This window comes from Stegostoma tigrinum, unplaced genomic scaffold (genome assembly GCF_030684315.1).
Source record: "Stegostoma tigrinum isolate sSteTig4 unplaced genomic scaffold, sSteTig4.hap1 scaffold_67, whole genome shotgun sequence".
NCBI lineage: Eukaryota > Metazoa > Chordata > Chondrichthyes > Orectolobiformes > Stegostomatidae > Stegostoma > Stegostoma tigrinum.
This window is the reverse complement of record NW_026728611.1, coordinates 1,595,929-1,619,897: the sequence shown is the minus strand read 5'-3', so window position 1 is coordinate 1,619,897 and position 23,969 is coordinate 1,595,929. Positions and strand designations below refer to the sequence as shown.

Genomic DNA, 23,969 nt, shown 5'->3' with positions numbered 1-23,969 from the left:
ACCAACAAACATTTCATAACAAACAATCTAAGGCCCGCTGTTCAGACCCATCCTTACTTTCAAATTCCTCCATGGTCTTTCCTTTTTGTTTCCACATGGTCCATACCTTTCCCCACAGACAGAACAGGCAAACCATAAACAGACAGAACAGTCAGAGGCTGATCATGGTCACCTTCTGATTCAGCAATTGCCGCCGGAGGGAGGGGGAGGGGCAGATCCCGAGCAGCTTCTCGCTCTGATTCGAGCCGCCCGCTGGTTGCCCCGGCAACCCTGGCAGCAGGAGGGGAACAATAGGTGGGGGCGGCGCTCCCGTGTCCACGTGCCTGAAACCTGAGGCATCACCACGGAGCACAGCAATTCCTATTGGCTGCTTCAGTCCTGGGCTCACAATGCAGATGTTGTCTTTCCAGTGAAACCTCCTCCTCTGTGCAACATCTGGGAGCAAAGCAATGTCTCCTCCCTTTCCATTTCTTTAGTCTTTCTGGGTGGTAGGGTCGGGAAACTGTTCACTTGCAGCAAAGGAAGGGAGAGGGATTGAATCCAGGGAGGGTGCCTACTCTGCAAATGTTGGTTCTGGTACGTCTCTTAAATTTACTGTCATCATTTGCTCTCTTAGCTTTACACATTTGTTTTCCTGCTAAAATGGTGGCCTCTTTCCTCATGTTCATGTTTGCATGATTTCTGTTAGAGATGATCAAGATTTAGGGGACAGCAAATTGATTAGCAATAAAAGCCAAAATGTGATTTTCGTTCCTCACAATTTGCAGCACCATACATTAGAGACTCTCATTTGAGGTCTGACTATGGAGTGAGCAACATGTAGCAAAATTGTCTTACAGCCAAAATCCCCATTTACAATCCAGGACTATGTCATGGTGTATGTTGATGGGAAAAGGAAATAGCCTTCCTCCCCTGGCTAGTCAACTCATCACAAACTGTTTGATTAACAAATGAATTCAAGGACTGGATAACTCGTCCATGTATTGCTATTCACTAATCTAGATCAAATTCCATTTACCACTGATCAGCCGGTCTGTAAACTAAGGCTATCCATCTCATTATTTACCATCTATTACTTTTGCATCATCTGAACTAACTGATCAACCTTCATACATTCAAATCTAAGGCATTTACCTAAAACAAAAATAAGGGCCCAACATTGGCCACTCTGCCACACCAATGTGCACAGATTTGCGGTTAGAAACAAAACAAAACCCACCTCTCTGCTTCCTGAACCTCAGCCAATTGTGGATCCAATTTGCCAAATTTCAATGGATTCTATGCGCACTTAGCTTTGCTTTCAGTCTCCCAAAAGTCTTGCTGATGTCAAAGAGATTAAATAAAAGTATTGGGAACAAAAACAAAGTTGCTGGAAAAGCTCAGCACTTCTGGCAGCAACCGCGAAGGAGAAAACAGAGTTAACGTTTTGAGTCCGGTGGCCCTTCAGAAGGGTCCCTTTGTGGTTAGTGGGGAATTAAGAACCTTGCAAGCACCCTGCTATTTCATCCTAACATCACAGGAGACATTTCACTTGACCTTGGATACTGATCTGCATTTAAACCTTCCAGACTACTTAGTACTTCCTTTCTCTCTCTGTGATAGTTTCTTTACATTCTATCACAAACCTTCTCCCTGATTCATCTATTTCACTAGTGAGCACTGACACAAAGTATTCATTTCGACCCAGGCCAACACTCTCTAGTTCTACGCACAGATACCTCTGTGGTCCTTAATGGGCCTTACACATTCCCCCTTATCCTTTAACCATATGTCTACCTGTAAATCAACAGAGCATTTTGCTTCATTTCACTTGGCAGTATCAATTCATATTTCCCTTAGCGCTCTCCTTATCTCTCCATTTATGTTCCCTCTTGCACATGTACCTGAAAGTATCTGCTTCCTGTGCACTATGGCCAAATCATATCTTATTAAAATCAACCAAGTTAGAACTTTGATTACAGGTCCATCCTTGTCCTTTTCCATAACAATCCCAAATCTTTTCAAAAGAGTTCTGATAACTGCCTGCAAAATTCTCCCCGCTAATACTTCAAGCACTTGTCCGCGTTGGTTGTCTGACGTTAGGTCCCCTCTTTCCTCATTGGGGGGTTCTACATCCTGGCTTCAAAAACTCGATCCGAAACTTGAGCTCTGATTTCTCTCCAAGATGCTGCCAGATCTGCAGAATGTTGTCAACAATTTCTTTTTTGTTTCTGATTTACAGCATCCCAGTTCTTTCCGTGTTTATTTTATACATCTCAATAGTTCCGGAAGTGTTATGAACATTTGTAGCTCGACTAGGCTGCCAGGCAGTGAGTTTCAGTTTCCCCCCATTATCTGAGTGAAAAAAATCCGCTCAACTCATCAAAACTTCCCGCCGCTTACCATCAATCCATGTCGCCCGATACTGATTCCACCACTAAGCAGAAAGATTTGTTCTTGTTTTCTCTATTTCCCTCATAAATTTATACATGTCAGTCATGTCCCCCACTTAGTCGACAACAAAACGGAAGTTGCTGGAAAAGTTCAGCAGGTCTGGCAGCATCTGGGAAGAAGAGATAGCGTTTCGGGTCCGATGACCCTTCCTCGGTCTGTTCTGCTGGAAAGAAACTAACCCCAGTCTGTGAGGGCTGTATGGTCCCTGCTGACAACATTAGAATCTGTCCTGCTGGGCAGAATGATCTGTCATTACCTGAAAAACTAAACCGTCTTCCGTGAACCGAAACCAGCGCCGAGATTGACCACAGCCCCGCATCCGCCAGAACTCACTGAGCCAGCAGCGTGTAACTGGGGATTGGGAGAAAGGGGATGAGAGAGCGTTGGCGATATGATCTAACACACAGTGAGCTACAGTTCACCTACATTACCGGGAAACCGACAGAGTTCTAAACACTCACCAACTCGACTGCAGGGAAACATTCACCAAGAAAAGGCGGAGCAGAGGCTGTTTCTGGACTGAAAAACACCCCCTACCTGTCAATCACAAATTTAGTCCCGCCCACTTCACAGAATTTGCAGTTTCCGGAAACTGAACTCAGACCTGCCCAAAAGCGGGGCGGTCCAAGGCGAGTACCACAGGGAGCCTCGCTGTGCTGTCCCCATTCTCTGACCCAGTTACGTGTCTTTATCCCGCGATTCCCAATCCAGTGTCTCCCACTTTTCGCTGTTGACCCTGTATCCCGGGATAACCAACAAATTCCCTCCCCATTCCCCTGGTTATCTTGTAGTGTGTGTGTCAGACTGTGTCCCGCCTTGCTGAGTGTCTCTTGCATTTCACTGTTAGTCTTTCAGCTTCGAACCATCAGCAGTGTTTTTTCGTTCTATAATCCTATCACACGGATTAAACATTATTAACAATTCAATTCATTGCTCCATATGTGTTTTATAGCTTCCTTGAAATTGTGTTCAATTTTCGAGGGATTTTTCAGTTGGGGGAGGATTTAAATGTAATTGCAATGTAACCTGTTCCTCCGATTCGATCACGGCTGCTGGCACTGATGAAATCCTCACAAAACATCAATGGAAGGACTGCATCCACTGTACATCTGCCAATGTGGTATACTGCATCCACTGTACCCGGTGTGGCTACCTCTACATTGGGGAAACCAAGCGGAGGCTTGGGGACCGCTTTGCAGAATACCTCCGCTCAGTTCGCAACAAACAACTGCACCTCCCAGTCGCAAACCATTTCCACTCCCCCTCCCATTCTTTAGATGACATGTCCATCATGGGCCTCCTGCAGTGCCACAATGATGCCACCTGAAGATTGCAGGAACAGCAACTCATATTCCGCCTGGGAACCCTAATGGTATCAATGTGGACTTCACCAGTTTCAAAATCTCCCCTTCCCCCACCGCATCCCTAAACCAGCCCAGTTCGTCCCCTCCCCCCACTGCACCACACAACCAGCCCAGCTCTTCCCCTCCACCCACTGCATCCCAAAACCAGTCCAACCTGTCTCTGCCTCCCTAACCTGTTCTTCCTCTCACCCATCCCTTCCTCCCACCCCAAGCCGCACCCCTTTCTACCTACTAACCTCATCCCACCTCCTTGACCTGTCCGTCTTCCCTGGACTGACCTATCCCCTCCCCACCTCCCCACCTATACTCTCCTCTCCACCTATCTTCTTTTCTTTCCATCTTTGGTCCGCCTCCCCCTCTCTCCCTATTTATTCCAGAACCCTCACCCCATCCCCCTCTCTGATGAAGGGTCTAGGCCCGAAACATCAGCTTTTGTGCTCCTGAGATGCTGCTTGGCCTGCTGTGTTCATCCAGCCTCACATTTTATTATCATTGGAAGGAAGGTGCGTGGAAGGTGGAAGACAGAAGGAGAACAGATATCATGTGGTCAGTTTAGTTATAGATTTCAATGTTCCTCCAGGCTGTAAAGTGACAAAGTGGCGAAAAAGAAAACAAAAAGAAAACAGAAAGAGATATGCAACCAGACAGCAGATGAGATAAAAAAAATTATTCAAAATATTAGGGGGTTGATACCCTGCTGATGGAGATAGATCATTTTCTGCCTTGTATGTCTGGGCATTATTATCAACATCTGATTAAAATAAGAACTGGAGCAGAACAACAATTGTAATACACAGAAATAAAGTCAATTTGACAAGCGAGTCACTAACCCTCCAACTCTGGCAACATCCTTGTCAATCCTCAGCCCTTTCACTACATCCTTCCTATAGCAGTGAGACCAGAACTGCACACCATTCAGTCATGACAGAATGGCACAATTCTGTTCGGATGCATTATGGTCTTGTGATCTGAACACTCAGCAAAACCAGCACAGTTTGAATTGGCATATTAAAATGGGAAATGGCATAGCAGCAAAGTAGTAGACTAATGGTCACTGTTTCAGGTCAATCTCTTCAGAATGAACATTTCCCATTCTGTCGAACATCCTCCCCACTCATCCACAATCACAGCCTGCCTGGACTGGCAATAAGCATTATCTTCTTTTGTGATTACACTTTTCAGGCAGGAGCAGACTTGGCAGCAGAGCTGGGCTGTGAAGCAACAATCAACTTTATTGAGATAGAGTCAGTAGAAGGTGATCTGCTGTCAGGCAAACTGCAGTGATAAATGCAGACAACAACTTACACTCAAACAGTTGTACTGTTCCTGTCAGTGGCTAAACAACAGTGTTAAAAGGACTTCTGATAGTTTTTGCAGCCTTGATCTTCAAAGTGTCTGTCTTGGGCCTTCATTTTCTGACTCTGGTTGGTCTCCACTGCACAGACACAGATCTATTTTATCCTTGTTCTTATCTGATTAACTCCCCACTGTGCCCAGTCACAGTTCATATAAGCAACACTGACCTTAGTCAACCTCGTGATCTTCTGCATATTTATGCCTGTGCTGTTTTCCTCTTAACTCAGGGCTGCTACATCTATAATCCTTTATTTCACCAGCACTTCTGTACTCACTGACAAAAGAACTGCAAGAGCTTTCTTTAACTGTTACCTACACAAAACAGTTTCAAATCTGACAAAGTCTCAGCATGTCTAACTTGGCATCTTTTTGAACTTTTACTTTTTATGTTTTGTTTATCTACTGTACTGCATGTCCATGAAGACCTCACCAACCTTTGCAGATGCACCATAGAAAGCATCCTATCTGGGTGCATAATGGCCTGGTGCAACGACTGCTCAGCCCAAGGCCATAAGAAACTGCAGAAAGTTGTGTGCACAGCACGAATCATCACAGAAGCCAAACTCTTATCCAGAGAATACAAGGTGTAGAGCTGGATGAACACAGCAGGCCAAGCAGCATCATACGAGCAGGAAAGCTGACATTTCGGGTCTAGACCCTTCTTCAGAAATGGGGGAGGGAAAGGGCGTTCTGAAATAAATAGGGAGAGAGGGGGAGGCGGATTGAAGATGGATAGAGGAGATGATAGGTGGAGAGGAGACAGGTCAAAGAGGTGGGGATGGAGCCTGTAAAGGTGAGTATAGGTGGGGAGATAGGGAGGAGATAAGTCAGTCCAGGGAGGATGGACAGGGCAAGGGGGCAGGATGAGGTTAGTATGGAGGAGATGGGGGTGGGGCTTGAGGTGGGAGGAGGGGATAGGTGGGAAGAAGGACAGGTTAGGGAGGCAGGGACGAGCTGGGCTGGTTTTGGGATGCAGTGGAGGGTGGGGAGATTTTGAAGCTGGTGAAGTCCACATTGATACGTTTTGGGCTGCAGGGTTCCCAAGCGGAATATGAGTTGCTGTTCCTGCAACCTTCGGGTGGCATCGTTGTGGCACTGCGGGAGGCCCAGGATGGACATGTCGTCTGAGGAATGGGAGGGGGAGTTAAAATGGTTTGCAACTGGAAGGTGCAGTTGTAAAGTGCGAACCAAGCGTAAGTGTTCTGCAAAACAGTCCCTAAGCCTCCGCTTGGTTTCCCCAATGTAGAGGAGGCCACAACGGCAACAGCCTCCTATCCATGGACTTCATTTACACTTCTCTTTGCCGCAGAAAGGCTGCCAACATCATCAATGACCCGTCCCATCTCGGTAATGCTCTCATCCAACTTCTTCCATTGGGCAGAAGATTGAACACACCCATCAAGGGGTTCAAGAACAGCTTCTTCTCTGCCATTATTCGACTGATGAATGGACTCTGTAACTCCAAATAGTGTTGATCTTGCTTTGCACACCTCCTATGCAGGCATAACCTTGCATGCCTTGCTCTGTCTATGCACACTTTGATCTGTAAATCATTGTTTGCTATGATCTGCCTGCACCGCTCTCAAAAACACTTCACTGTACTTCGGTACACGAGACAACATAAATCAAAATCAAAACATTCTAATGGCAATCGATGTTAGCTTTTAATAATCTTCAAAGTCAGTGTTGAAACTCATCTTGTTGCTGACTTCATAAAATTGCAGGATGAAACCAGTGCAAGAGTGACCTGGCCCTCCAGATCAGAGCATGGATAAGGGTTAGAAGTGGTTCTAAAAAGGCATTTCAGGTGACTATTCAAAAAGGAAACTGAAAATTTTGTCAAGTGTCCCAAACCCCCGGCCTGTCCAAATTTGTACGGACGCACACTTACTCAATTCCAGTTTGTACTCCACATGCTGCCTATTGCTTTGACCTGGTGCTCCTGTAAGTTTCAGCAAAGGTGCAGACAGTCTTCTCAAATCTTTGCTCTCATCGCTCAGATGCTTTTGGTCTTCACTCAGAGTTTCAGGGCACCACATGGTCCTGGAAAAGAATCCCACTTCTCCTTGTGCAGGGGCAGACAGAGTTATTGTGGGGCAAAGTGTTGTGATGGGAGATAGAGGTGGTATGTTAGGTGCTCCCTTGGTTTTGCAGTGAAAATAGTGAGAAGAGGAGAGCGTTTTATGTGACATTCCTTGCTCCCTGTCTCCTCTTCTGTAGCAGCATCCCAACAATACCATGACTCTGAGGTAGAGGCGATTACTGACATTTTGCAAGCCCATCGATACAAATATTGATCAGCCTGATTAAGGCATCAGAAATCTTCTGTACCTTTGTGGTCATGACTTGTAATGGATTGAGTGCAGAGTAATGCCTTAAGCTCCATGCGACATCCGTACTCTCTAATGACAGTCTCTGAAACCTTTGCCGTCATGAAGGCCATATGTGTTTTTTGCACTCCTGCAATTCCCCTTTCCAGATATTTTTCTGACCCACCCCACTTACAACACTCCAGGGTTAGAGCTGCTGACAACCCAAACTATGGAATTTCCTCCCTGAACCTCTCTCTTATTCTTTATGATACATCGTAAAATTGATATCTTTAATCGATGTTTTGCTCATCTGTGAAGCACCTCGAACATAGAACGTAGAACAATGCAGCACAGAACAGACCTTTCGGCCCTCGATGTTGCGCCGACTTGTGAACTAATCTAAGCCCCTTGCCCTATACTACCCCATCATTATCCATATGCTTATCCAAGGACTGTTTGAATGTCCCTAATGTGGCTGAGTTAACTACACTGGCAGGCAGGGTGTTCCATGCCCTTCCCACTCTCTGAGTAAAGAACCTGCCTCTGACATCTGTCTTAAATCTAACACCCCTCAATTTGTAGCTATGTCCCCTTGTACAAGCTGAAGTCATCATCCTTGGAAAAAGGCTCTCACTGTCCACCCTATTTAATCCTCTGAACATCTTGTATGTCTCTATTAAATCCCCTCTTAGCCTCCTTCTCTCCAATGAGAGAACAGACCCAAGTCCCTCAGCCTTTCTTCATAGGGCCTACGCTCCAGACCAGGCAACATCCTGGTAAATCTCCTCTGCACCTTTTCCAATGCTTCCACATTCTTCCTGTAATGGGGCGACCAGAATTGCACGCAATATTCAAAACGAGGCCACACTAGCATTTTCTACAGTTGCAGCATGACATCATGGCTCCGGAACTCAGTCCCTCTACCAATAAAACCTAACACACCGTAAGCCTTCTTAACAGCACTATCAACCTGGGTGGCAACTTTCAGGGATCTTAGTACATGGGCACCAAGATCCTTCTGCACAGCCACACTACCAAGAATCTTTCCATTGACCCGGTATTCTGCCTTCCTATTATTCTTGCCAAAGTGAATCACCTCACATTTAATCCATATTAAACTCCATTTGCCACCTTCCAGCCCAATTCTGCAGTTTATCCAAGTCTCCCTGCAACCTGCAACATTCTTCCACACTGTCCACCACTCCACTGACTTTAGTGTCATCTGCAAATTTACTAACCCATCCACCTATGCCTGCGTCCAAGTCATCTATAAAAATGACAAACAGCAGTGGTCCCAAAACAAATCCTTGAGGCACACCACTAGTAACTGGACTCCAGGCTGAATATTTTCCATCAACCACCACTCGTTGCCTTCTTACGGAACGCCAGTTTCTAATCCAAACTGCTAATTCTCCCTCAATCCCGTGTCTCTGTATTCTCTTCAATAGCCTACCATGTGGAACCTTATCAAAGGCTTTACTGAAGTCCATGTACACCACGTCAACTGCCCTTCCCTCAGCCACATGCTTGGTCACCTTCTCAAAAAACTCAATGAGTTTTGGGAGTCACAACCTGCCCTTGACGAATCCATGCTGACTATCTCCAATCAAATTGTTGCTTGCTAGATGATAATAAATCCTATCTCTTATAATCCTTCCCAAAATGTTTCCTACAACAGATGTAAGGCTCACACGTCTATAATTACCTGGGTCAGCCCCACTGCCCTTCTTGAACAAGGGCACAACATTTGCAATCCTCCAGACCTCTGGTACTGAACCTGTAGATAATGAGGACTCAAAGATCAAGGCCAAAGACTCTGCCACCTCCTATCTGGCTTCCCAGACAATCCTCGGAAAAATCCCATCTGGCCCAGGGGATTTACGAACTTCACACCTTCTAGAATTGATCACACCTCCTCCTTACTAACCTTAATCCTTTCAATTCTAGTAGCCCGTAACTCAGTCACCTCCTCTACAATATTCTCCTGTTCCTCAGTGAAAACAGATGAGAAATAAGCATTTAGCACCTCTCCAATCTCCACAGGGTCCACACACAACTTCCCACTTCTGTCTTTGACTGGCCCTATTCCTACCCGAGACATCGTCTTATTCTTCACATACCTATAGAACGCTTTAGGGTTCTCCTTTATTCTACCTGCCAATGTCTGCTCATGTCCCTTCCTTGCTCTTCTTAACTCTCTCTTTAAATCCTTACTAGCTCATCTGTAACTCTCCATCGCCTCATCTGAATCATCTTGTCTCATCGTCACATATGCCTCCCTCTTCTGCTTAACAAGAGATACAATTTCTTTTGTAAACCACAGTTCCCTTATCGCTCCCTCCCTGCCTGACAGGGACATACTTATTAAGGACAGCAATATCTGTTCCATAAACCAGCTCCACATTTCGATTGTCCCCATCCCTTGCATTTTGCTAACCCATTCTATGCCTCCTAAGTCTTGCCTAATCACATTATAATTGCCCTTCCCCCATCTATAACTCTTGCCCTGTGGCATATTCCTAACCCTTTCCATTGCTACAGTAAACATAACCAAATTATGGTCACTCTGTCCAAAGTGCTCACCTACCACTAAATCAAACACCTGGCCTGGTTCATTACCAAGTACCAGATCCAGTGTGGCCTCCCCTCTCGTCGGCCCTTCGACATACCGAGTCAGGAAACCCTCCTGCACACATTGGACAAAAACTGATGCATCCGACATACTAGAGTTATAGCATTTCCATTCAATGTTAGGGAAGTTAATAGCTGCCATAATGACCACCCTGTTCTTTTCACTCCTGCCCAGAATCATTTTGCCAATCCACTCTTCCACATCCCTGGAACTTTGCAGGGGCCTATAAAAAACTCCCAGCAGTGCGACCTCTCCTCTCCTGTTTCTGCTCTCAGCCCATACCACCTCATCAAAAGTTCTTTCAGCCACCGTTGTACTGTCCTTGGCTAACAAAGCCACACCTCACCCTCTTTTACCATCTTCCCTGACCTTAATGAAAGATCTAAACCCTGGAACTTGCAACATCCATTCCTGACCCTGCTCTATCCAAGTCTCTGAAACAGCCAAAACATCGAGGAAAATGACAGAGTAAAAGTTTCCATAAAATACAAGCTGTTTTGCCGTACATTAGGAGAATCAGGAATGGCCCTTTTTTTCCCCATCTCGGGATGAACCCTCACCATCACTCACAGAGGTAATGAACAGCAGGAAAAATCTTCACCACTGACTACCTGCACTCACCTATCACCTTCCCACCTACCTTCCCCAGCCCCCACTCTGTTTATGTTTCAGTTCCCGTCCCCTCCCCCATTTCTGAAGAAGGGTCCTGAACCATCAACTTTCCTGCTCCTCTGATGGTGCCTGGCTCGCTGTGTTCCTCCAGCTCCACACTGTGTCATCTGTGACTCCAACACCTGCAGTTATTGCTATCTCCCTGTGAGCGATGTCAGCTTTGGTTCAATCGGAGCACGGGGCGGGGCCAATGGAAGCGGCCTACCCTCCAGCCAATCAGAGCGAGTGAGATGTTTGTCTGTGTGAAAATCATGTGATCGCCTCTGTCCGCGGGCGCAATATCTCTGCGAATGAGGGTTAGCTGCTTGCCGAAGGTACAGTACACGGGATAAAAAGGAAAGCTGCAAAAAAACGGGAGGGAAATACTTTCGGTATTGACTGAGAGGCTTTATTAGCCGTTGATGCATGTCAGAAAACAAATTTTAACATGCCGGTCCCGTGTTTTGCAGCAAACGGAAAAACTGCTACGGACCTGAGGCTGCGATAGGCAGAGGTAATTGCCACCATCTTTATTAGGGGCAGTGATCTTCGGGACTCATGCCGGATCGCCATATTTATAGGTGGCAACCTGTAGTGGAACGCAAGCGCAGCCTTTCTTGCTTGGGAGGGGAGATTAGGACAAGAGAAATGTTTGTTTTTGTTTTTGTTTTTGTTTTTCTGGACTTCTTTCCCAGACTGAGACACGGCGTGTATTTCCTGGGAAGGACCTTTGACGCTGGCGGAGTACTGGCTTCAGGCAGTATAAATTGCTGCAAGTTATACGTTAGATATTTAATGGAGGAGAAATGTCGAAAACGTGTTCAGAACTGCATGTTCAAAAACAAAGTTGCTGGAAAAGCTCAGTAGGTTTGGTAGCATCTGTGAAAGGAAAAAAAATAACGTTTCGGATCCGCTAATCCTTGCTTAGAACTTCATGTTACCTGTTGCACTCTCACTGTAGGAAGTCCTGCTTTAAATATTATGATCTATTAAAGCATATCCGTTTGCCCAGTATTCATATGATTGGGATCAAATCACTGAAAGTGCTCTGAGTCCCCTTGTGCTCCCTGGTCAAATTTATTAATGTCTGACTTCCTCAGTCTCTAATAATGGGTGTATTTTACCTCTGCATCTTTCTGTGTGGGGGAGCAGGGTGCTTTTAAGAGGAGGATTTATACATAACTAACAGAAACCAAGAGAAATGTTTGCCTTTTCCAGACAATCTTGTGTTTTCTGGATTTCTGTCCAGGCCTGACCGTTATTTGTCTCTTGTGGATTTGCTTTACAGGATATTTATTGAGAATAATTTGCAGACCAGGATCCCAATGCAAGTTCTCCATTAAGCGGAGTGATCAGGATCTGAGTATCATTGACACTTAACAGTGAAAGGAAAGAGGTTTAACCATTCTATGCGTGGGAGAATACTCCTGGTAAGTTTGTAACTTGAAAGCAGGATATTCAAATTTTTGGTTTGATCACCTCTGGGATAAGTGTTCAGTTCTATACCCTGCAGCTGAGAAAGGAGATATTGGCCTGAGAGGGGTAGATTTGTCCAAACAACACCTCGTCTCTTTGAAAGAACTGTCATATTTAGTCCCATTCGCCCACTTCATGATTTTAGTCTATACATTTTTCATTCTTGAATACCTGCAAACTTCCTTTTAAAATTCCTGATGGGCACAAATTCCAGCACCCCTCCAGGTGGAATCTTCCATTTCCTGACAACTCCATTGATCCTGAAACTGCTGAAGTCTGTGTTGATTCCTGAGGTTTATAAATTATTGCATTTAACGTGAAGATGCTGTTCCCTGAGCTTCCATTGAGCTGCATTGAAACAGTATGGGAGGCTGAGATCAGAGTGGGTGTGAGCAGACAATGAAAATGAAAAGGCTGCACTGTGAGTGCTGCTTGGCTAAATGAGAGTGCTTTGGAGTTGGGTGAAACAGAAAGTGAAACTGAAAGATTGAGTGTGATGCTCAGTCTCAGTTTGGGCAGTTCAGAAAGTCTCTCAGTCCTAATGGAAACAGCCAATTGATATTTGATATCGTAAAGAATTTTCTTACAGTTTTTAAAGTATATATTAGCTTAAATAAAGTTAGGGGCTTTAGGTTTATAATAGTAATGTTTGAAATGAAGGGGGAGGACCTAGCTTAATTAAATTCTTTTTAAGGCAGAAACTGGCTTAATCTGGAGAGAAGTCATAACAGAAGACATCACATCTGTGGTGTGCTCCTCTTGCACAATAGAACATAGGCTCTTGATGTTGTGTCGACCTGTGAAACCACACTGAAGCCCATTTAACCCACACTATTCCATTATCATCCATATGTTTATCCAAAGACCACTTAAATGCCCTTAAACTTGGCGAGTCTACTACTGTTGCAGGCAGGGCATTGCACGCCCTTATTACCCTGAGTAAAGAACCTACCTCTGACATCTGTCCGATATCTATGACCCGTCAATCTAAAGCTATATCCCCTCGTGCTAGCCAGCTCCATCTGAGGAAAAAGGATCTCAGTGCCCACCCTATCTAATCCTCATATCATCTTGTATGTCTCTATTAGGTCACCTCTGAACCTTCTTCTCTCTGACGAAAACAGCCTAAAGTCCCTCAACCTTTCCTCATAAGACCTTCCCTCGATACCAGGCAACATTCTGGTAAATCTCCTGTGCACCCTTTCCAATGCTTGCACATCCTTCGTGCAATGCGGTGACCAGAACTCCGAGTGCGGCCGCACCAGAGTTTCGTACCGCTGCAATATGACCTCATGGTTCTGAAACGCAATCCCTCTATCAATAAAAACGAACACATTGTACACCTTCTTAACAACCCTATCAACTTGTGGACACTTTCAGGGATCTATGTACATGGACACCGAGATCTCTTTGCTCATCCACACTATCAAGAATCTTACCATTAGCCCAGTACTCTGTATTCCTGTTACTCCTTCCAATGTGAATCACCTCACAGTTTTCCGCATTAAACTCTGGGACATTACCAGTGTCCCTATTGGCTATTTGTGCAGGAAGTGTGTCCATCTGCAGCTACTGGTTAACTGCTTTTCAGAGCTTGAGCTGTGGGTGCAGTCAGTATGGAGCATCCATGGTAACTGAGAAGGTTGTGGTCGCATTCTCAACAGACTGGTCACGCAGCAGGTGAAGATTACACAGACAGCAAGAGAATGGGTGACTATCAGACAAGTAAAAGGCTCAGAAAGGAAGTGCTAGAGTCATCTCCCTCAAATAGATATACTGTTTTGGGTACTGTTCGGTTGGGGGGTTGGGGGTGGGGGAGAGAGGTGGGGGATGTTGGGGTGGCCACTCGGGAAGCAGCATCAGTCAGGTTCATGGCACTCGGAGTAACTCCGCTGCATAGAAGGGGAGGGAAACGATAAATATGACTGTAGAGACAGGGGATTCAATAGTAAGGGATAGAGAGAGACATGAATCCAGGATGGTATGTTGCCTCCCTGGTGCCAGGATTAGCAATGACATGGAGCAGCTTCAGGACATTCTGGAGTGGGAGGATGAACATCCGATTGTACCAGTGACATAGGAAAACCAAGGGAGGAGGACCTGAAAGCTGAAGATAGGAAGTTAAGAGATACACTAAAATACGAGATCTCAAATATAGTATTGTCAAGCTTACACCCAGTGCCACATTGTTGTCGGGAGAAGTTTGTGTTGTGTTCAGTTGTACGAGTGACCTTTATTCAGAGCTCTGTTACCACATGTGTGGGAGAGGCCAGAGTCCACTCCAAACCTGGCTTTCACATGAGGCCTAATTCCCCTCTTAAATACAGCTCAGATTGGAAGAGTGGACAATGACATTCAGACTTTCCCTGGCTGATTGTGATATTTTTATTCCATTCGCTAGATGTTATTTACATGCAATATTGTTGTCATTGTTAGCCACACACCCCAAATCAATATACCCAATCCAGTAAGCAAACCACTTTCCTAGGATGGTGACGGCGAGTACGAGGGGGCATAGCTTTAAATTGAGGGGTGAAAGATATAGGACAGATGCCAGAGGTAGTTTCTTTACTCAGAGAGTAGTAAGGGAATGGAACGCTTTGCCTGCAACGCTAGTAGATTTGCCAACTTTAGGTACATTTAGGGTGTCATTGGATAAGCATATGGACGTACATGGAATAGTGTAGGTTAGACGGGCTTGAGATCGGTATGACAGGTCGGCAAAACATCAAGGGCCGAAGGGCCTGTACTGTGCTGTAATGTTCTATGTCCTATGTTCAAACAATCGTGGACAACACTATGTTCAGTCCTAAACCCTTCTATAATCTCCTGAGGTTAGCTCGAAAACTACTTCGTCTGTCTTTGGGACCTTACAATGCTTTGGCAGTTATATTCCTCCTCAGACATTTGCCAGCTGCACCACATTTTTTTGCCAAAAACCAAAATAGTAGCTTATCACTAAGAACTTTTCCAAATTCTCTACTAACTGTAGTGTGGATTGTTAGGAATTGTGATAAAGTCTTTTAAACTCAACTCTGATATAAAGTAACTACAATTTTGTAATACAGTTGACAAATTGTGGAAAAATCCCTCTGTCACTTCAGCTTAAAAGATCAAACAGTGTTTCTGACTTGCTGCTGCAGTTTACAACCCCAACAATTTGTATGCTGCAAATGATTTTTAAAGTGAAGTTTCATTTTCTACTCTAAGCGCTTTCCATTATTACTTTCTTGTTTTAATAAAGAGCATCTATTCAAACTCCACCGAGGGTGAAATTCAGTCACTTTAGAACTTTACCAAGCTGTTAAACAGAACTTGTTTAGATTTCACAAATAACTAAGGCACTAACCATATCTTCACTTTGGATTTTGTAATCTATCTTTGTCACTCTTCCGTTGATCTTTGGATGTAAGAATTTGTTCAAATTATCCGTATCTACATTTCAATTGTTTTATCTCTCTGCAGCCCTGACTTCTCTCTTTATAATCTTCCTTTGCCCCTTCCTATGTTGTTGGTCTTTTAGAGGTTGTGTTTACACCGTTTATTGCTTTGCCTTCCATAATGATGCAGTGAGCTGCTTTTATTGCTGACAAACATTTGCTCAAGGAATTTAGCTAACCGTTTCACGTTAATTGGTTGTTTGCATTTCTGGTTACAATTACCTAAACAGTTCAGAATGCTGTAGGATCAGACTTTTGCTTCTACTTTTCATTAAGTAACAAACTTGTGATTGTGGCTGAACCGGGCCTTTAAACACTGCCTCTTGTTAAAATGCTTATGTGTTTTGAACTGCCTGTTAACAGAAACCCAAGTAAATTCCCTAATGTTCCTTCTCAACAGGACTCTTTTATATCCCCACAGGACCTTTCGTGATCTAATCCCGTAACAGTGTGAGCTGCTACAATGCACATGCTAGTAAAAGCATAAGAGGACAGATGAGATGAGTGCATGGCTGGAGCTATAACTTAAAAAGATTTGGATTCCTGAGGCATTGAGACTGTTTGTTTGTTTCTGGGGAAGGTGGGACATGCACAAGCTTGAACAATTGTCCTGGGCAGAGCTGGGACAGATATTCTTGTTGATGCTTTTGCTAGTTCCACTGGTGAGGATTTAAACTCGTATGACAGGGGAATGGGAACCAAAGTATACCTTTAGCAGTAAAAGACTCAAATCAGCAAATGGGACGTGAAATTAGTTCATGATGTTGTCGGTGGCTGAAAGATTAAAAGAAAGAAGGATTAATCAAGATCAAATCTCTTTTCATACATCAGTCCTGTGATCCCAGGAATTGGTCTGGTGAACCTTCTTTGCGATCATTCAGTAGCCAGACCATCCTTCCTTTGGAAAGGAGAACAAAGGTGCACACTACTGCAGGTGTGGTCTCACCAAGGCCCTTATAGAAAGACATCCCTCCTCCTGTACTCGAATCCTGTCACAATGAAGGCCGAAATATCATTTGCATTCTTCACTACTTGCTGCTGCCTGTTTCCTAAAAGAGAATAGGAGAGAAACACGGAACTAAATGGGGTCAGACAGTCGGGTACAATTGTTGAACACACTGTCCCCATTGTATCGGTGCTGGCCATCAAGCACCTATTTAAGCTAGGCCCGTTTTCTGGCACTCGGTGTGTAACCTATATTATGGTGCAGTGGATGATCATCTCAACACTTCTTCAAGATTGCAATGGTTCCTGCATCTATTAACATTTCAGATGCTGCCAGATCTACTGTGTATCTCCATCTTTTTCTGTTTTTATTCCAGATTTCGGGTATTTTGCTGTGTATTCTTAGTCCTTCAGAAGCATCAGAGGGTATGGGGAGAAAACAGGAATTGGATTCATTTTCAGATGTATAAAATGCCTGCCCTTCATGTCTGTCCAAACTCTATCTCTTTTTGTAGTTTTGGGCAAACGCTGACTGTTTCCTTTCCCTGAAGGACATTAAATGAACCAGTTCAGTTTTACTGATAATCCAGCAGTGCCCCTCAGTGTTGCATCCACAATTGACCAGATTAATTTCTGAGTTTCACAATCTTTGTGTGTGTTCTTCTGGTTTCTCTCTCTCTCTCTCTCTCTCTCTCTCTCTCTCTCTCTCTCTCTACGTTTCTTTTTTTTCTTCAGTTTGAAATTTTGATTGCATTCAGAGAAATCAAACAAAACCACATCCAGATCTGACACTCAATCTGTTTGTCATAACCTAATTATCTCAGGATTTTGAACATTAAAGGAAGAAGCACTGTTCACACCAGGGAGAAATGCGTATTGTCTGTGTGTCGAAGAGTCTTTGAAGATTCATCTGAAATGCCCAAACACCAGCGCAGTCACACTTGGGAGAGACTGTGGAAATGTGGGGATTGTGGGAAGGGATTTATTTACCCATCCCAGCTGGAAATGCACCAACGCAGTCACACTGGGGAGAAACCGTTCATTTGCTCTGATTGTGGGCTGGGATTCACTCAGTCAAGCAACCTGCTGAAACACCGAGTTCACAGTGGGGAGAGACTGTTCACATGTTCCGAGTATGGGAAGGGATTTGCTCGCTCACTCAACCAACCTGCTGAGACACCAGCGAGTTCACTCTGGGGACAGACCATTCACTTGTTCTATGTGTGGAAAGGGATTCACTCAATCATCCCAACTGTTAACACACCAGCAAGTTCACCACAACCACATTTGAAGGATTTTGCCCTTAAATCAAGGAATGAACTTTGATCTTTGGGCTGTTTGTACTGGTGTCATTAGTCCCTGCTCAAAACTTGATCTTCTCTTGGGAAATAAGGTAGGGCAGGTGACTGAGGGGTCAGCAGGGGCGAGAATATTTTGGGGCCTATGATTGTATCTCTATTAGTTTTAAAATAATTATGGAAAAGGATAGACTTTGGTCTAAGAGTCAAAGTTTTAAATGAGACTAAGGCCAATTTTGACACTACTATGCTCCTTAAAAGCACAGTAAGACCGCCTATGTGTGGGAATGCACGAGTTGGGTGAGATACAAAAAAGTATTTTACATCAGTATTTACTGTGATCAAGGATACAAAAGCTAAAGAACTTAGAGAAATGAATGTGTATCTTGAAAAGTTCCATGTTGTGGAGGAGGTGGTGCTGGATGCCTTACAGACCATAAAGGTGGATAAATCCCCAGGACCTCTTCAGGTGTATTCTCGAACTTTGCGGGAAGCTAGGCTTGCAATTGGGCCCCTTGCTCAGATATTTGCACCATTGACAGTCATAGGTGAGCTGTTACACTGGAGGTTGGCTAATCTGGTGCCATTGTTTAAGAAAGGTGGTAACAGAAAACCAGGGAACAATAAACTTTTGGTGAGCCTGACGTCAGCTGTGGGTAAGTTGTTGGAGGGAATTCTGAGGGATAGGATTTACATATATTTGGAAAGCGTGGACTGAATGGGGAATAGTCGACATGGCTTTGTCCATAGGAAATTATGTCTTACTAACTTGATTGAGTTTTTTTGAAGAAGTTAGAAACAAGATTGATGGCAGAGCGGTGGATGTTTTCGATATTCCGCATGGTCGACTGATTAACAAGGTTAGATCACATGGAATCCAGGGAGAGCTGGCCATTTGGAAAGGCGTTTGACCTGCAGTATGCTGCAAGGATTGGTACTTAGTAGCTATAACTCGTACATTCACATCCAAATCATCTTTATAAATGACAAAATGGAGTGGACCCAGCTCTGATCCTTGCAGCACACCACTGGTCACAGGCCTCCAGTCTACAAAGCAACCCTCCACCAGCACTCCGTCTTCTACCTTCAAGTCAGATCTGTTTCCAAATGACTGGTTCTCTCTGTATTCCATGTGATCTGACCTTGCTCATCAGTCTACCATGAGGAACCTTGTCAAACGCCTTAGTGACATCCATATAGAATACATCCACCTCTTTGCGCTATTCAATCCTCTTTGTTCCTCCATCAAAAAAAAATCAAGTCAGTGAGACATGATTTCCTACACACACAGCCATGTTGATTATCCCTAATCAGTCCCTCCCTTTCCAAATATTTCAAGTACTATCCCTCAGGATTCCTAGAACGACTTTCCCACCACTAATATCAGGCTCACTGGCCTATAGTTCCCTGGCTTTTCCTTACCACCTTTCTTAAATAGTGGCACCACATTAGCCAACTTCTGGTCCCTCACCTGTGGATATCGATGACACAAATATCTCAGCAAGGGGCCCAGCAATCACTTGCCTAGCTTCCCTCCGAGTTCTCGGATACGCCTGATCAGGTCCCAGGAATTTATCCGCTTTTATGCGTTTAAAGCATCACTACCTCTGTAATATGGATAATTTTCACGATGTTGCTATTTATTTCCCCACAGTCTATATCTTCCATATCCTTTTCTGTAGTAAATACTGATGCATAATACTTGTTTTATTATATTCCCCATTTCTTGCAATTCCACACATAGGAGGCATTGCTGCTTTTTAAGGGGCCCTATCTCCCCATAGTTATCCTTTTTGTTCTTAATCTATTTGTAGAATCCCACTGGATTTTCCTTAATACTATTTGCCTAAGTTACCTCATGTTCCCTTTTTGCCCTACTAATTTCCCTCTTAAGTATACTATTGTCATTATACTCTTGTAAGCATTCACTCAATCTCTGCTGTCTATACCTGACTTGTCCTTCCTCCTTTTTCTTGACCAAAACCTTGATTTCTCTAGTCATCCAGAATTCCCTATACCTACCAGCATTGTCCTTCACCCGAACAGGAGTATACTGTCCCTGAACTCTCGTTATCTCTTTTTTTTGAAGGCTTCCCACTTTCTAACCTTTCTTTTTTACCTGCAAACATCTGCCCCAATCAACTTTTGAAAGCTCTTGTGTAATACCATTAAAATTGGCCTTCCCCCAATATAGAGCTTTAACTTTCAGATCCGGTCTACTCTTTTCCATCACTATTTTAAAACTAATAGAATTATGGTCACTGGCCCCAAAGTCCTCCCCTGCTGATACCCTAGTCACCTGTCCTGCTTTATTTGCCAAGAGCAGGTCAAGTTTTGCACCTTCTGTAGTCGGTACATCACATACTGAATCAGAACATTTTCCTGTACACTCTCAGCAAACTCCGCTCCATCCAAGCCTTTTAGACCATGGAATTCCCAGTCTGTTTGGAAAGTTAAAATCCCTTCCATCACCACCCTGTTATTCTTACAGATAACTTCTTTCAAAATTATTTGTCAGATTCCTGCTGACTATTGGGGGTGGCTATAGTATAATCCCAATAAGGTGATCATCCCTTTCTTATTTCTCAGTTTCACCCAAATAACTTCCCTGGATGTATTCTCAGATATATCCTGCCTAAGTAACGCCATAATGTTATCCTTGCTCAAAAATGCCACTTTTCCCTCCTCTCTTGCTTTGCTTCCCCCTCCCCCTTCGACTTTCTATCCTTTCTATAGGAACTATATCTTAGAACATTAAGCTGGCAGCCCTGTCCATCTTTGAGCCTTGCCTCTGTAATTGCAATGATAACCCAGTTTCATGTTTCCAATCTTGCCCTGAGTTCCTCTGCCTTAGCTGTTAGGCCTCTGGCATTGAAATAAATGGCGTTTAATTTATTAATCCTTTCGCATTAATCTCAATAACAAATACGTAACTGTAGAGTAGGTTTTGAAAATGATAACGTTTTATTGCTGTATATCAACACATTCACACTGGGTAAAGACAATCCACCCACACAGTGTGTGAAAAGGGATTCCCTAGTTCATTAGGACGGGTTTTCATAGAATTCGGAGTATTCCTACAGTATGGAAACAGGCCCTTCGGCCCAAGAATTCCACACAAAACCTCAGAGCATCCCACCCAGACACATCTCCCCGTAGCCCACCAAATGTATGCATCACTGAACACTCTGGGCAATTTAGCTTGGCGAATCCACTAACCAGCACATGGGAGGAAACCAGAGCACCGAGAGGAAACCCACGCAGCCACAGGGAGAATATGCCAACAACCACATGCTCGGTTGCCCAAGGGTGGAATCAAATCCAGGTCTCTGGCACTGTGAGGCAGCAGTGCTAACCGCTGAGCCACTGTGGTTAACCACCAATGAGTTCCCAAGAATCTGTAGGAATTTTTGTTGCTCGTATTATCTGTATCCAAGTCATGTTATCTGGGCTTGTTTCTCATGATGTTTGAAAACACCACATGTCTGGTTACCTAGTTGGGAGAAAAAATGATATAAATTTTATTAAAACTACTGTGCATTCGATCTTTATTTCAAAAGCAGACTAATTTATTTTGAAAGGGGAGATGGAGAGCCTATCTCCTCTATCCTCACCTCCAACAAGTGCGAGGAACCTGTGGTTTTTATTTTTCACTCAATGACAGTCAGTACATTTCATATGAGCAACTGGGAACCGAGTCATCCCAAAATGCTTGCAACTTAGTGTATTAATGGTACACTATTACAATAATAACCATTACAATTCTTTTCTGAACCTTTTGCAGTTTTACAACATCCGTCCTTCAGCAGGAAGAGTAGAATTACACACAGTGGTTACACCTAAACTGGAATGGGAACTGCATCCTTGTGGGGGGTGGGGGTGGGTTTCCAGTACTGTTGGGGGTCATGTAAAAAGTTTAGCAGTGGGCTGAAATCCAGAGAATGTTCAAAATAATAATGGCCAAAAAGAGAAGAAACAAGAGAGTCTGGAAGGCATTGTCATTGGGCAATTAAGATATAAGCGAGTTTGCCAAGGGTGAATGGTATTTAATGCTTGGAGTCAGATGAATAAGGCAGATGATTTGAGGATACAAATTAGTGGGGTCATAAAGCCATTGCTGTCACTTGGACATGGTTAGCAGCTCAGTATTCCAGGATACAGGGCCTTCATGCAAGGCAGTGGAGGTGTTAAAGGAGGAGGAGATATTGTTATTTTGCTTCGGGAATCTATACAGCAATAAGGACAGGTGACATTTTTGAAAACCCCTTTAAATAAATAAGGAGACAGATTTTGAGAAAGTGTAGAAGTAGCAGGATTATGGTAGCAGAGACTTTCAACTTCCTCAACATTAATGGAGTCGTCATAATGTGAAGGATTTATCAGAATTTTTAAAATACATCCAGGAGAGCATTTTTTCAGCCATTAAGTAGAAGTCCCAACAAGGAAGGGGAAGGTCCTGGACTTGACTTTAGGTTACAAAGTTGAGCAAGTGGTTGAAGTTTCAGTGGGATAGCATTTTGCAGGCAGTTATTATAACTATTCGATTCAGGATTTGTGTGGAAAAGGGCAAGGATGGGTCTAAAGTCCTAAACTGATGCTGAAGTTATGAAGAAAGTAAATGGAATTTTGGCCTTAACTGCGAGGTGTTAGTGTTTTGAGGATCGGGACATCTTGTAACAACTGTATTGGATGTTGGTGAAGCCATATTGGTTTAGCTACTCGTATTTAAGAAAGGATATGCTGGCGTTGAATGCGGTGCAAAAGAGATTCGCTAAGCTGATTCATGGGATGTAAGGGTCATCAAGAATAGCTGGAGGAAGGGAATTTGCAAAGGGAAAATACTAAATAAACAGGTGGTGCCCAGTGTTGGGCTCGTACTCACAACTCTGCACTTAAACAGCGTATGTTCCAACAACTGAGTTAACTTGGCCTTCCACAGTCAATGTTCAAATCCTGCTTTATAAGGTGACAAATGGGTTTTTCACTGACGCCGCTGCAGTCCAAGGAAGTAAAAGGTAACTGCTTTAGAAAATCCCAAGGTTCCAATGTATTCTTCTCATTCACATTGCAATCCATTTTCAGTACTTGCTCCAGGATTTAACATTCAAAATTAATTTTGTGATGTTGTTGCCCTCATCTTTAAGTGCCCTGTATAACTCCAGTCACTCGGTCGAATGGTGAAAAAGTCTGTTTCAATAAACCAATTTTTTTCAGCTACAGTCTAAGAAATGTTCCTTTATTTGCTGAATCTCACACAACATTTTCTTTCTTCTGTGTGTCAACAACTTTTGCCAATTCTCATGTTACGGACTACATTTTCAGAATCTTTTTAACCAGAGGTTTCTGGTGCAGTTGTAAGACTTCATATTAAATGGTACAAAAAACCAAACGGGCTTAAAAGATGAGAAAGGAAATACATTTTTGTATTTTTGCGTGAAGACGGTTCAGTTACTGTGTGCTTGTTTCATATAAAATGGATGATTGAAGTGTTCACAGTGCACTATTTAAATAGCAAATACCAAGACCTTGTGAGCAAGCATTTAAGACATTTGACACATTGAGGGAATTAATTTAGAAACCCAAAATGTCCAGAAAATGTGCTGGATAAATTCAGCAGGTCTGTTATTTTCGCTCTTTTCGATTCAGGATGGGTATGGAAAAGGACAGAAATGGGTCTAAAGTCCTCTGTGGGTGCTGCAAATGATTAAGAGAGAAGATCGAATTTTAGCTTTAATTGCTACATAGTTGTTACAATTTTTAACAATTATGTAGGATGTTAGTGAAGCCATTCCTGCGGAGAGAAAGAAATAGTGCAAATATCTTGAAACTAACATGATTTCACTTGTCTCATTGCCAGACCTCCTATGTTTCTTTCACACTTTCTGTTAAACAGCAAGAAGTTCTTTTCTTGAGAAGAGAAAAGCTTGAGAGGTAACCTGAGAGAAATTGGAGACTCTGCAGGGATTTGAGGCAAAAATGGTGTTGAGGTTGAGGTTGTTAGAGATTTAAGAAATGGTAATGCAGTCTCGAGGCCTCTCCTGCTCCATGACTAAAATTTGGTG

General features: G+C 43.6%; 1 long non-coding RNA gene across 2 annotated transcripts; it reads left to right on the top strand.

The window, feature by feature from the left end:
- Positions 1–11,002: 11,002 nt before the first annotated feature.
- On the top strand, positions 11,003–23,126 carry LOC132209131 (uncharacterized). Of its 2 annotated transcripts, XR_009445229.1 has the most exons (4): positions 11,003–11,083; positions 11,219–11,262; positions 12,037–12,178; positions 16,086–23,126. It is a non-coding gene; the product is annotated as an uncharacterized LOC132209131 (long non-coding RNA). The 2 variants fall into 2 exon arrangements; XR_009445228.1 differs by having other exon boundaries at positions 11,035–11,262.
- Positions 23,127–23,969: the final 843 nt, after the last annotated feature.